Source organism: Amblyomma americanum, chromosome 11, assembly GCF_052857255.1.
Source record: "Amblyomma americanum isolate KBUSLIRL-KWMA chromosome 11, ASM5285725v1, whole genome shotgun sequence".
Taxonomy (NCBI): Eukaryota; Metazoa; Arthropoda; class Arachnida; order Ixodida; family Ixodidae; genus Amblyomma; species Amblyomma americanum.
The window spans coordinates 127,096,496-127,110,264 of record NC_135507.1 but is presented as its reverse complement, the minus strand read 5'-3'; positions in this window follow the sequence as shown (position 1 = coordinate 127,110,264).

Sequence of the window (13,769 nt, the reverse complement as noted above, 5' to 3'; positions counted from 1 at the left end):
GTTTTTTCATTCGGTTTTTTCGCTTTTTACTCGTTTTTCTTTTAATAATGGCTAGCCATTTCTCGTTCTCTTTCATACAAGCCAACCTCGATCACTGCAGGCGCGCAAATGGTGCCCTTGTCGCCCGATTAGAGGAGGGAGGATTTGATTTTGCCATCCTTTCAGATCCCTATGTCAGGGACGGCAGCATTGCTTCTGTTCCCCGCGAATGGGCGTGCTTTGCCGCTTCCGACGGTCCGCGCTGTGCGGTTTTGTCTCGCCGTCCCCGCTTCGATCTTTTCCCGATCTATGTCTCCTCTCGCGTAGTGGCACTTAGTTGCACAGCTTCGTCCGGCTCTTTTCTTTTGGTCAGCATTTATGCGCCGCCGCACTCCCCAATGGCCCCTGTTTTAGCCGAAATCTCGCATGTTTTCTTGCTCGCGCCCAACACACCGGCTGTGGTGGCTGGAGATTTCAACGTGAAACACGTAGTTGGGGTCCGGGGATGTGCGACGCGCGGGGCGGCGAGCTGTTGCGCTTTGCCACTGCAAACGACCTCCTAGTCCTTAACGACCCTGCCTCCCCACCCACCTACACTACAAAGTATACGGACAGCTGGATAGATGTTACACTGGCCAGTCCAGCTTTAGCGCTCGGTGCCTTTAGTTGGACTGTTGCAACCACCGAGACGTTTTCCGAACACCAACACATTGAGGTCCGTGTGGGGTTGGGGGATGCGCCTCGCGAGCGAGTTTTGACGGGTCGGGGTCTCTCTCGTGTCGTCGCTTCTCTGCAGGGTTCCCGTTTCTTTTCCGCTGTTCTTGGCGCCGATTTTCGTTCGCCGCGCGCTTTAGACCTTGTGGTGGACCGCTTTCACGCATTTTACGCGGTGGGGTTCAGTGGTGGACGCCAGAATTGCAGTTAGAGCGAAAGCGCGTTCGTGCTCTGCGCCGCCGGTACCAGCGGGCGCTGTTAACCGCGTCACTTTTAGTGCGGCTCTGGCAGATTTTCGGAATCGCGTTGCGGCGGCGCGGGAGGCGGCGGCGCGGGATCTTGCGAGAGAGGCGACACTTCACAACTTGTACGGCCGGCCCTTTCAGCGGGCTTTTGGCCGTCTTCGCGGGCCGCCCATCTTGCCTCCCGTTTTGAGACAGGATGGCACCTTGACGGAGTCCGTGTTGGAGTCTGCCAGGGTACTTTTGGACGAGAAATTGTCCTGCGATGCCACCGACGAGGACACGCCTGCGCATGTGGCGGTGCGCGCCGTGGCTGCTCGGCCCGATTTGGGCGGTCCTGACGATGTGCCGTTCTCGTTTGGCGAGGTCGAGATGGCGATTTCCCTCGTCCGGATGGGGACGGCATCGGGTCTGGATCAGATCGGCCCTCGCGCGCTCCGTGCACTGTGGGCCTGTTTTCCAAATTTTTTCTTATTTCTCTATAACAGTGCACTGCGCCTCGGCCACTTTCCCCAAATCTGGCGGAGGGGGAGAATCATTTTCCTCCTCAAGCCCGGAAGACCGCCCGAGGCGGCGACGTCTTATAGGCCAATTGTGATTAATTCTGCCGTGGGGAAGATCCTCGAGCGGTTGCTCTTTAATCGCATTTATCATTTTCTTGCCCGTTGCGGACTGCACCACGAGGCACAATTCGGTTTCACGAGAGGACGGGGGGCTGTTCAGGCCCTGCACGTTCTCGTCTCTAAATTGCGCGAATTGAGGGACGCCGGCCTGCACGTGCTGCTAATTTCCATTGATTTTCAGGGAGCTTTTGACAGCGTTTGGCACCCGCTGGTCCTGAGTTCGCTCGGTGACTGGGGGTGTCCGAGAAATCTCTGCGCGCTGCTCCGGTCGTTTCTATCTGACCGTGAGGTGGTGTACCGCTCTTTTGCGGGCGACGCGGTTGCGCGTCCCACCTTGGGCAGTCCGCAGGGATCCCCGCTGTCTCCCCTGCTGTGGAATGTTGTAGCGCGTGGCCTTTTGGCGGTGCCTATGCCGGAGGGTGTGTCGCTCCAGGCCTATGCGGACGACGTCGTCGTCCTTGTGCCTGGTTCCAATAGAAAGGAGCTCGAGCGTTTGGCGGACGATGCTCTCGGCCGAGTCGCTGCATGGGCGAGGGGTGCGCGTATCACCATCTCGCGAGAGAAGACGGTGTGCGTTCTTTTTTCTCCTCCTAGGAGGGGAATGGGAAACACAATGCCAGCAGTCCGCCTTGACGGTGTTCGCCTGCCTTTCAGGTCCGCTGTCAAGGTGTTGGGCGTCGTCTTCGACCGCACCCTTTCTTTCATTCCCCATGCAGAGAGGCTCAAGGAGCGTGCTGAGACGCTGTCCGCCCGCCTGGCGACTTTCTTGCGGATTAGCGGCACGCCGCCGCCTGCCCGTCTGAGGGTGCTTTACCGCCAGGTCGTGCTCCCCACGCTTGCGTACGCTTCGCCCGTCTGGTGGACTGAGCGTCCCCATTCGGGTCCTTGCGCCCGCCTTGTGTCTGTGCAGCGGTCCCCGCTTTTGGTGTTGGCGGGGGCTTATTCCACAACGAGTACGCGGGCGTTGCAGATCCTTCTGCACGCCCCGCCTTTAGCGATCGAACTCGATAGACTAAACGCGGAATTCGACCTCTTTTCCCGTGGGCGCGACGTCGCTTTTGGGACGAGGACGTTTCGCGCTGTCGAGGTTCAGCAACCGTTCGACGTCTCCACACGGCATCCATCGGAGGTTGTGGCTTTTCAGCACCGTCGTTTGGACGTGGGGGCGGCGGCGGCTTTGGCGTTGTCGCCGGCGCACCACGTTTATACTGATGGTGCTTACACCTCCGTAGCTGCGGGCGCCGCTTTTGTGGCGTTCGACCCGCGTGGCCGCCTCCGGGCGGTCGGCCGTTTTCGGGTTGAAGGTGCGTCGGGTCCATACTGGCCAGAGGTTGTGGCGTTTGAGGAGGCGGTGCAGTATGTCCGTTCCCTTCCGGGAACGGTGCCGGTGCACTTTTATACAGATTCTTTGTCTTTGCTTTCGGCCCTTGCCGTTTTAAAAACAACAGTATCGGAAATCGACCGAATTAAGCTCGCACTGACGTCGGTGGCGGAGCGCAGGCCGCTTGCTCTGTTTCATGTCCCGGCGCACGCTGGTGTTCTAGGAAACGAATTAGCAGACATTGTGGCTTCGCGAGCGAGTCGCTCCCCTCGTGTGCGACAAGTGTTTCGCTCGCGCGCGAGTATTCGCCATATTTTCCATGCGGTGGTAAGATCAAAGTGGGCAGTATGGGGGAGAGAGAATCACGAGGGGACTGGCATATTTACTTGGGTTCCGGATGCCCTATCCCTGCCCGACTCTTTTCCACCACCGCGTCCCCTCGTGACACTTATTACTGGCCACGGTCGCTTCCCTGCTTATCTACACAGATTTGGTCTCGCGGCATCTTCTCAATGCCCTTGCGGTGCCCCTGTAGGGGACGTCCCACATTATTTGACTAATTGTCCTCTAACACGCACGTTAGTGGCACGATTGCCCTCACCACCTCGGGACAACCAACCTACAGTTTCCCACTGGCGTGGTTGGTTAGAGGACCGCCGATCTTGTGCCCTACTATTACAAATCGTGGCCACAGTTAGCCAGGCTCTACCGAACTATGTTCGAGGTAGACTATAATTTTTTTTTACTCCTCTTCATTTTATTTTTGTCTCTTCCCTCTTTACCTCTACATCTCCTGTTCTTTTCTTCTTTGCCTACTTTGATTGTTTCCTTTATGCTTTGGTATCACTGTTCATGCATTAGTTTTTTTTTTTACTCTTTGTGTGTCTTGCACATTTTTCATTTATTCCTGTATTTTGAAGCCGCCTCTTTGCACCAGCACACTGTTTTCTTATGCTTTTGTTTTGTTTTCGCATTGTAATAGCGCTGGTTCACGAGGCCCCTTCCGTCTTTCGTTTTAGTTTTTATTTTTTTAGGCTCCATCTGAGCATTTTCTACTGCTCGTGCGCTAATATTATTATTATTATTTTTATTTTTATTTTTTTTTCTGTTGTTTTTTCTCCTTTTTTGCCTTCTTTGCATGAAAACAGTTCTTAACGCATTGTGTTTTATTTATTGTTTTTTTTATATGCATTTGTAGTGTCGGCTGCAGCTGCGCACTCTCTCCTGCGTGCGCAGACACTGGGCGCAGTCTTTTATTATGTTTCTATTTTTGCACCTCACTTTTTCGAGGGTGCGTCTGAGAGGCGTCCTGTTTTATTTCGTTTTTTTTTTCTCTTTTCCTTTCTATTCTAACTTTTCGAATACTGTTCTCCAGTGCACATCAGTGACTGTGTGCACTGTTTTTTGTATTATTAAACATTTTTGTGCCTCACTTTCTCGAGGGCGCGTCTGAGAGGCGCCCTCGCTTAGTTCGTTTTTTTTTTCCTTTCTATTCTTTCTTTTTGAGTACTGTTATGCAGTGCACATCAGTGCCTGTGTGCACTGTTCTTTTTGTGCTGTGCGTCTATGCGGTGCACTTTTTGCTGGGGTTTCGTGGCTTCTCGGAGGGGCCCTTCTGGCCACATGAGGTGGACATTTTCGTGTCCGCCCCTTCGGGGGCCACGTGCCTCAGTTTTAATGGTTTTTTTTTTTGGAGTGTGTGTGAATGTGTTTTCTTTCTATATCTTTCCTTATTTTTTCTTTATCTCATTTTATTATTTTCTTGTTGCTGTTTTTTTTAGGTATGTTTGAAAGTGTTTTCTAGTATGTGTGTTTTTTTGTGCTTTGCCGTTTTTCTTTTGAGTGAATGTGTTTGCATTTCAGATTTTTTGTCTTTTTCATTTTCTGTCCTGTCGGGGCAGATTTTGTGTGCACTTTTCTCTTTTTTCTTGTGTATCTTCTTTCCCTCCTTTTTCAGATCATCCTGACACACTTCCTGCTGCCCGAGTCCCTGTCATCTGCTTTGTTCGTTCATTCTCATCATTTTATTTAATTTTTTTTCTTTTTCGTGTGTGTGTGTTTACATGTTCTTTTTTCATTCTGGGCACCATCATATTTTTATTAAAACTTTATTCATCAATAAATCAGCTCGCGCGGGGATTTTATCATCCCTCTGTGCTCGTTGCGCCCTTAGGACACCATCGCGTCTACCGTGCCCACCATTTTATTTTTTCAATTGGCTTTTATACCAAATTACTTCTTTGGCCATTTCGGCCCTGTTCGTTTTTCTTTGATTGGTTTAAGCCTGGTGATGCTCTGCAGGTACAGGCTACTTCTCATTCCACTTTATTTTTGCTGTTACTTTTCTGATTTTAGCCGGGAATGAGACTCCGATTGGGGCGGTACATCTGTCAAACGCTGCACCGAGACGAGGCGAGAGCAAAGACCCGAGTGAGGAGACGCAGTCCACCAAACGGGCGATGCGTAGGCAAGCGTCGGGACACACAGACAAAACCGCAGCATGCTGTCTTCAGAGGGGCAGACGACTAAAGCGTCCACCTCAAGTGGCCAGAAAGACCCCCCTGAGAGACCGCAATACCACGGGAAAACAAATGGAACGAAAAATAAATAAATAAATAAACAAAGGAAGCAAAGTAAAATGAATCAATGGAAGAATATGACAAATGGAACACACAAAGGAAAGACAAATGAAAGAGAACAGGCAAAGCCAACACACACAAAAAAAAACAGAGAAAAGAGCACACAACACATGCGAAGAGGAAAAAAAACGCACAAACAAAAAACAAGAGAAATGCTTACACACATACAAAAAATAAAAAGGAAGGCCAAGAATGCCCAAAAGAGAAAGCCAGGGCGTCTGAACAACGAGCCCTCAAAGGAGGCGGCAACAAGAGAAAGCGTCCCAGGGACGCGTCAGTGACGCTCCTAGAGGCGGGGCAAAACAATGAAGCCCTGGCTGAAGATTGAAGAGTTGAGGGCGAATATTAATGAAGCCCGTGTGGGGCGAAAGCAGAGAGGGCGCCTCGAGGACGCGCCATCAAAAAAAAATGTCAGCACAGCCCTAGAGGGCTGAAAGAGGGTGGCTCGGCCGAAAGGGTGCAAGGTTAAAAATATTGAAAGCTCGAAGGCCTGGCCCGTGGTAAAACGCTGTAGGTAAAAATTGGGATCGTCAAATAAGACGCGGCCCCAAACGTAGTCGGGGAGAAGTGCCCTCACCGCGGCCACCACCCGGCAAAGGATGGCACAATAACGGGTGTTATCGAGCCATCCGCGCCAGTGACGAGTAGAATGAGTTTCCCCGTGACCGGGCAAGGCGGCCACTATTGCGCGCGTGAGAGGACAGGTTGTTATGTAATGATGTACCGTTCCATCCGGGGCCCCGCATGGGCACACCGATGATGGAGCTATGCGGAATCTGTGCAGGTAGGCCGGACACCTGCCATGCCCGGTCAACAGGGAAACCAGAGGACGCGACGGTGGAAACGAGAGTGGCAAGGTGGAAACGTCAGGGACCCAGGAATAAATCCCAGTTCCCTCGTTGTATTCGCGCCACCATGCAGCCCACCTGGCACGCACGACGGCGCGAAACGCCACCCGAACCGAGACTCTCGAGCGCAGTACACACCGCACCCGCGGCGACAAGCTGGCGCGAGAGGCCACTAAGTCTGCAATTTCGTTGCCGAGGACACCGGAGTGTCCTGGCACATGAAATAGTTGGAAATTTTTGGTGGTCTGCAAAGCGGAGAGGTCTAATTTAATTTTATCAATCTTGGAATCGTGTGTGGCATAGGAAGCCAAGGCCGAAAGGATTGCCTGGCAATCGGTATAAAAGAATACCGGCGCCGCACCCGGAAGTGTACGCGCAAAGGTGACCGCCTCCGCAAAGGCGAACAGCTCCACGGCGTATGGAGATGTAGCACCCTCAACCCGAAAACGGCCGACCGCCCGCAGGTCACCGCGCACGCCAAACGCCACAAAAGCAGCGCCCGCAGATACAGCGGTGTAAGCTCCGTCGGTGTAGATGTGGTGCGCCGGCAGCAACGCCGCAGCCGCCGCCGCCTCCACATCCAATCGGCGGTGCTCGAAAGCGACAACCTCTGAAGGATGTCTATCGGTAGGGAGGAACGCCTCCTCGACCTCGACAGCACGGAAGGACCTCGTCCCGAAAGCAACGTCTTGCCGACGGGAGAAGAGGTCAAACTCGGCGTTCAACCTGTCGAGGTTTATCGCCAAGGAAAGAGCGTGCAGAAGTATCTGCAACGCCCGCGTGCTCGTTGTGGAATAGGCCCCCGCCAACACCAAAAGCGGGGACCGCTGCACCGAGACGAGGCGAGAGCAAAGACCCGAGTGAGGAGACGCAGTCCACCAAACGGGCGATGCGTAGGCAAGCGTCGGGAGCACGAACTGGCGGTAAAGCGCCCTCAGACGAGCAGGCGCCGGCGTGCCGCTAATGCGGAAGAAAGTCGCCAGGCGAGTGGACAGCGTCTCGGCACGCTCCTTGAGTCTCTCCGCGTGGGGAATAAATGAGATGGTGCGCTCGAAGACGACGCCGAGGACCTTGACGGCAGGCCTGAAAGACAGGCGGGCACCGTCAAGGCGAACGGCAGGAATTGTGCGACCCATTCCCCTCCGAGGAGGAGAAATGAGTAGGCACACCGTCTTGTCGCGAGAGATGGTAATTCTCGCCCCCCTCGCCCACGCGGCGACTCGGCCGAGCGCATCGTCCGACAAACGCTCAAGCTCCTTCCTGCTCGCCCCAGGCACCAGAACGACAACGTCGACCGCGTAAGCCTGGAGCGACACGCCCTCCGGCATCTGCACCGCCAGAAGGCCACGCACTATTACATTCCACAGCAGGGGAGACAGCGGGGATCCCTGCGGGCTGCCCAAGGTGGGACGCGCTACCGCGTCTCCCGCAAAGGCGCGGAAAACCACCTCTCGGTCGGATAGAAATGACCGGAGCAACGCGCAGAGGTTCCTCGGTCATCCCCAGTCACCGAGAGAACTCAGGACCAGGGGGTGCCACACGCTGTCAAATGCCCCCTGAAAGTCTATGAAAATCAACAGCACGTGCAGGCCAGAGTCCCGCAGCTGCCTCAATTTTTTTACGAGAGCGTAAAGGGCCTGAACAGCCCCCCGCCCTCTCGTGAAACCAAATTGTGCCTCGTGGTGCAGGCCGGAACGGAACAAGAAATGGTAAAGGCGATCGTACAAGAAGCGCTCCAACACCTCTCCGACGACGGAGTTTATGACAATGGGGCGGTACGACGCAGGGGCCTCGGGCGGCCGACCGGGCTTCAAAAGGAAGATTATGCTTCCCCGCCACCAGATTCGGGGAGCGTGGCCGAGGCGGAGCGCGGTATTGAACACAAACATGAAAAAGTCGGAGCGAATGGCCCAAAGGGCACGCAGCATGCGCGGGCTGATGCCGTCGAGGCCCGAGGCCGTCCCCAGTTTGGCGCGGGAGACCGCCAAGTCGACCTCGCCAAACGTGAAGAGAACGTCCTCAGGGCCTCCCAAATAAGGACGGGCCGCCAAAGCGCGCAGCGCCACGTGCTCGGGGGTGTCCGACGCCGTCGAGTCGCTGGGAACTTGGGCTTCCAGGAGGACCGCGGCCGTCGCCAACACGGACTCCGTGAACGCTCCGTCCGGCCTCAATACCGGAGGGAGCAGAGGGGGTCCCCGCAGACGACCGAACGCCCTCCTGAAAGGCCGCCCATATAGATTTTGTAACGTGGCCTCGCGCGCAAGCTCGCGCGCGGCCGCCTCCCGCGCGGCCGCAACCCGGTTCCGGAACAGGGCCAGGGCCCCGCTGAAAGCAGCGCGGTGGAATGAGCGGATCGAAGCGTCGCGCGCGCGCTGGTAACGCCGCCTCAGCGCGCACGCGTCTACGCTCGAGTGCCAACTCGTCCGTCCACCACGACGCGCCCTCCCTGCGCGAAGTGGTTGGCCTCCGGGCAGAAGAGAAACGGCGGCGCTCACGTTCGAAATTGTTATGAAAACGGGTCACGATTAAATCGAGCGCGACGCCCGACCTGACGTCTGCGCCCGTCACCGCCGTAAAAAAGGGGGAATGGCCGATGGCCGATACCACTCGGGCAGCCCCTCGAAAAGTGAGAATTCTCTCACGGGGCGCACTCACTGGGCCGAATGAAACGTCAATATGTTTGTGCTCGGACAGCGTCTCGGCGTCAGCCACCGACCAGCGAAAGCCCGCAAGAGCAAGGGCGGGGCTGGCCATGGTGACGTCGATCCAGCTGCCCGAATATCGGTTAGTGTAGGTAGGGGAAGACGCCGGATCGTTGAGCACGAGGAGGTCCGCTCCCGCAGCAAAGCGCAAGAGCTCGCCTCCGCGCGCGTCGCATACGTCTGGGCCCCACACCTCGTGCTTGGCGTTAAAATCGCCCGCCACCACTGTCGGAACGCCAGCGGCGAGCGCCAGTGCCGCAGACACCTCTGCGAGAATAGGCGAGAGCGGGGAATGGGGAGCGGCGTAGATTGCTATTAACGCGAACGTTGCCGTTTGGCGCGTGCACCTCACCGCGACCGCAGTTCGAGAGCGCTCTCGAACTGAACGGACGTGTGCCAGCGAGCTCCTGCCCATCTGCCTGGCTCCGCCCCTGGGCTCGTGCTCTCCCCGCCCGGGCCTTTCACCGCTGCTGATGTCCCGGGGCTGAGGGCCTTGGTTCCTGAGGTCCTCCAGCCCCCTGCCACTGGATTTTCCCCGGTTATTCATCTCCGCCAGCGGTTTTTAACCGCTTTTTTGCGTTTTTCCGCTTTTTGCGGCGGCGGGCCCAAATTGGCTCACGGTCTGTGAGGAGGAGGACGAAGTTCCTCCTCCTGCCCCGCCCGTCCCTGCTGCTGCCCCGGGCTCCTTTTTGGGGCTATCGGGGCACCTTTTGCGGTCCCGGTTCGCGGACCTGGGCCTGACTGCGGGATTCACCACCTGCCCGCGGTCCTGGGACGCGGCGGTCTTCGCCGTCTCGGCGGTCGGGGCGGTTTTTTGGCCGCTTCTGCCTGCGGCCTCCTGTGGCTGCTCGCGGCTGCCTCTTTGCCGCTGCTGGCGCCTCTGGCTCTTTCTGAGCCTCGGGGCCGCCTGTTCCGGCTGCGGATCCTGGTCCCGCCCTTGCCTGCGGTCCCCGCCATTGTGGTCCGGACACTTTGTCGTCGCCCGACCCCCAGCGTTTGCGTCCCCTACGCTGGTAGGGGCGCTCTTCACCGGCCGCGGTCCTACCTACTACCATCTTCAGGTGGGCCGCATACTTCATTTTCTCCGCCCTTCCACGACCGCTGGCCGCTACTTCGGGCGGCTGGTTTTTTCTCCCACTTGAACGGGCTTGCGGACTTGGGCCCTCGCCCTGGGGTTTTGCCCTAGCGGGGCCTGAGTCCGGCCCCGCGCTGTCCCGTTGGTGGTCGGCTATCTTTACGCCCTCCGGCCCTACCATGAGCGCTTCGCGCTCTCCCTCCCCTGTGTCGCCCACACGGGCGAATTTCCCTATCGTGACTTTGCACCGCATTTCACCGACCGCGACTTCGGGCTCGAGCGCTTCGAGGGTGCCGTCGGACCCCTCCGATTCCCCATTCTCGGAGGCTGGCGACGCCATCATCGCCCAGGTCCCGGACGATGTTCCGACCGCGCAGCCTCCCGCTGCGCCTCGCCCCGTGCCACCCGACGTGGCGGCGGACTTCGCGAGACCTTCGGGTCCTGCCACCGGGTCCTCTTCGTCGCTGGTCCCGGAGTCGACGGCGGCCGCTCCGAGCCCGTCCGTGGTTCCGGTTCCTGCGGGTGCGACCACGGAGGCTGCCCGTGACTTCTCGAACACCCCCGTCGCGGGCGCCGCGGACTCCGGCGCCAGGCTAGGCCTGGCGTTTGCTGCCATACCGGACTTCGCGGAAGTCACGCAGTTGCAGGAGCGCCTCACGGCGTTCCTCAACCACGACAAAAACAAGATCCCGGACCAGGCCCGCACGCAAATCTCGAACATGTTCGGCGAGATGGTGTACCGCTGCGCGGAATATCGCGCACTGGCCTCCGACGCACGCGGTCGCGCCGAGGTCCTCCGCGCCATGTGGTCGACGGAGTGCCGGGAGTCTTCGGCTGTCCGGACCAGGGCCTCTACCGCGGAGGCGCGACTGGAGGCGGCGTCTACAACATTCCAGCAGCGTCCTGTACCGGCGGAGCCTGTGGGGCCTCCCACTTTCGCGGAGGTCGTCCGAGGTTCGACCCCGCGGGCGGCTCCTTCCATTCCGACACAGCCGCCTCAAACAGCAATGCGGCAAGTCAATAATCACGTTGCTTTTTTGACCTCTGCGCCCGCGGCGCACGTATCGCCGCGGGATTTGATCACTACCTTGAAAGCAAACATCACCCCCGAGGACGAGGGGATCGGTCCCGTCGTGCTGCGTGCCACGCCCGCTGGCGTAACGGTTCTGGCGCGTGATCGAAACACGATCGATAACCTCAGGTCGAAGGTCCAGCGAAACGAGGCCACCCGCACAGTTATGACTGTTCGGGTGGCCGAGCGCCGCAAGCCGCAGGTTCACGTTTATGGTGTGGACCCGGATGTGCCGGACGAAGCGGTCGTCGCCCAACCGGTGGCGAGGAATACAGACCTCAGTCTGGACGTTAGATCCATCCGCCGCCGCTACACTTTTCGCCAGCGGGACGGGGCGAAGACGCGCGTATTGTCCCTTCCGACCGACGCATTTCACCGTGTCCTTGCGCGGGGACGTCTTACTATCGGCTGGTCCTCGGCCTCTGTGGTCGAGGACCTTCACGTACCAATGTGTACTTTTTGTGCTACTTACGGCCACTCCCGCAGGGCTTGCCGCCAATCCTCCAACAACGACAGTGCTGTTTGCACCAAGTGTGCAGAGAATCACTTGGCGGAGACTTGCTCGGTGCGAGCGGGCGATGCGGCCGTTGCCTGCGCTGAGTGTCGTAGGGCTGGTCGCGAGGGTCCTCCGCACCCTGCGGGAGCGGCCTCTTGTCCCATCTTGCTAGAGAGGGTGGCTCGCCTAAGGGGACGAACGGATTATGGCTCAACGTAATCATTCCTTGTCTTCGCGGAGTGGGTGGGCAACCGTGCCGTTCCATTACGCGTCGCGCGCGGAGTCGCGCTCTGACGCGCTTCCTCCGCACCCTTTCTTTTCTTCTTTCTTTTCTTTTCCCTCCCTCTTTTTTCTTTATTTACGGAGGTTTTTCTTTCCTTGCATTTCTTCTTCCGTATCTCTGTCTCCAGCGGCTCTGCGTGCACGCGCTCGAGCCGCCCATTTCATTTCCCCCTCGTTATTTGTTCCTTTCGCTTCCAGCCTCCGCCGCCTTTCCTCCATTTCTTTTCTCGCAGCGCGGTTTGCCCGCCCGCTCCGTCTGCCTTCCTTCGTTGATTCTTTCCCATACTTTCCGCTCCATTTCTCAACCATCCCTTCTGCTTTAACTCGCGTTTTTTTGTTTTTACCGCCCTTTCTGCCGCCGGCTCCGTTCGTCCGGGTGTGCCGCCGTGGCGCCGCGCCGGTTTGCACTGCCGTCCTCACATTCGTGCGTGCCTGCAATGGTCTACTCATTTTTCTTTTCCGCCTTCTTTCATATCTTTCATTTCATTCCTCGCTTTTTCTTGTCATGACTTTCAACTTTCCTTTCTCATTTATTCAAGCAAATTTGGACCATTGCAGGCGCGCCACGGGAGTTTTAGTCTCCAGAGTTGAGGAACATTCGTTTGATTTTGCATTGCTCTGGGACCCTTACGTCCGGGATGGCCGCATACCCCAGATTCTGCAGGAGTGGGCGGTTTTTGCCGACCCCTCCGCCCCTCGATGCGCGGTTCTCGCTCGCGACCCGCGCGTCGATCTTTTTCCCATATACGTGTCCTCCAACGTGGTCGCGGTGAAGTGCACGCGACAAACGGCGACGTTCGCGTTAATAGCAATCTACGCCGCTCCCCATTCCCCGCTCTCGCCAATTCTCGCAGAAGTGTCTGCGGCGCTGGCGCTCGCAGCTGGCGTTCCGACAGTGGTGGCGGGCGATTTTAACGCCAAGCACGAGGTGTGGGGCCCAGACGTATGCGACGCGCGCGGAGGCGAGCTCTTGCGCTTTGCTGCGGGAGCGGACCTCCTCGTGCTCAACGATCCGGCGTCTCCCCCTACCTACTCTAACCGATATTCGGACAGCTGGATCGACGTCACATTGGCCAGCGCCGCCCTTGCTCTTGCGGGCTTTCGCTGGTCGGTGGCTGACGCCGAGACGCTGTCCGAGCACAAACATTCCGCACAGTAAGTGCGCCCCGTGAGAGAATTCCCACTCTTCGAGGGGCTGCCCGTGTGGTATCGGCCATCGGCCATTCCCCCTTTTTTACAGCGGTGACGGGCGCAGACGTCGGGTCGGGCGTCGCGCTCAATTTAATCGTGACCCGTTTTCAAAACATCTTCGAACGCGAGCGCCGCCGTTTCTCTTCTGCCCGGAGGCCAACCACTTCGCGCAGGGAGGGCGCGTCGTGGTGGACGGACGAGTTGGCACTCGAGCGCAGACGCGTGCGCGCGCTGAGGCGGCGTTACCAGCGCGCGCGCGACGCTTCGATGCGCTCATTCCACCGCGCTGCTTTCAGCGGGGCCCTGGCCCGGTTCAGGAGCCGGGTTGCGGCTGCGCGGGAGGCGGCCGCGCGCGAGCTTGCGCGCGAGGCCACGTTACAAAATCTATATGGGCGGCCTTTCAGGAGGGCGTTCGGTCGTCTGCGGGGACCCCCTCTGCTCCCTCCGGTATTGAGGCCGGACGGAGCGTTCACGGAGTCTGTGTTGGCGACGGCCGCGGTCCTCCTGGAAGCCCAAGTTCCCAGCGACTCGACGGCGTCGGACACCCCCGAGCACGTGGCGCTGCGCGCTTTGGCGGCCCGTCCT